The sequence below is a fragment of the Penaeus monodon genome, chromosome 33, assembly GCF_015228065.2.
Source record: "Penaeus monodon isolate SGIC_2016 chromosome 33, NSTDA_Pmon_1, whole genome shotgun sequence".
Taxonomy (NCBI): Eukaryota; Metazoa; Arthropoda; class Malacostraca; order Decapoda; family Penaeidae; genus Penaeus; species Penaeus monodon.
In genome coordinates this window covers 26147145-26148056 of record NC_051418.1, presented here as the reverse complement: position 1 = coordinate 26148056, position 912 = coordinate 26147145, and positions in this window count along the sequence as shown.

Genomic DNA, 912 nt, shown 5'->3' with positions numbered 1-912 from the left:
ATTCCAACAGGATAAGGTTACACAAACTTGATGTATGCTCTCTCTTCTTACAAATAACGGAACAAAGACACAAATGAGCAATGACAATGAAGCAAACATTGAACACTGAAAGAATATCACTGGAAAGACAACTCAAAGAAAATGAAACAAACAAACCAGTTTTCCACAGCTGCCCCTGTGTTCCTTATCACTGCCACTGCCTGTTTTCCCTATCACCACCAGCATTGCTCAATAAATATCAGATATAAAGGGCCTGTACTGTATCTATTGATCAACACTGCACTAAATTATACACCATAAACAATGACCGTTCTGGATACCTGTAAAATATAAATCTTGCAGCTGAGACCTGCAGGTGTTGTGGATAGGCTAAGAGTTACTACTCACCTCAACTGTAAAATTCAATTACCAGGCCTAGTGAACTTCCTTAATATTTCAGTCTCCTGTGTGTGCATTGATAAAAAAAACATGTCTACTTAAAGAAATAGCTAAGGTTTCTATATGAAATGAGAGCATCAAAGATGCCTTACAATACGTTACCTACAGCATGAAAACATAAGGAGTATATTTGTATGGGTGGTTTGTAATGAAAAGGAGAGCACTAGAAATATAAGGACTGCTATATAAAAATTAATATGTAATGTCCCACCTGTCCTAGTGCTACTGTTATGGGTGAAGTAAAAGATGGAGATGGGATTGACAAATTAATGTTTCAATTTAACCTTTTTGCTTTTAAGTTCCTGATCCCATATCTCTCTACAGGCCAGTAACATTAATCAGAACAGTCAAATTACACCCTAAGGCATGTTACTATAAATGATTACAGCCAGTAACACTTTTGGTGGTATATGAAGGGAAATATAGGCCTTTTACCCATTGTTGCTAGGTACATATACTTTCAACCATAGTTTT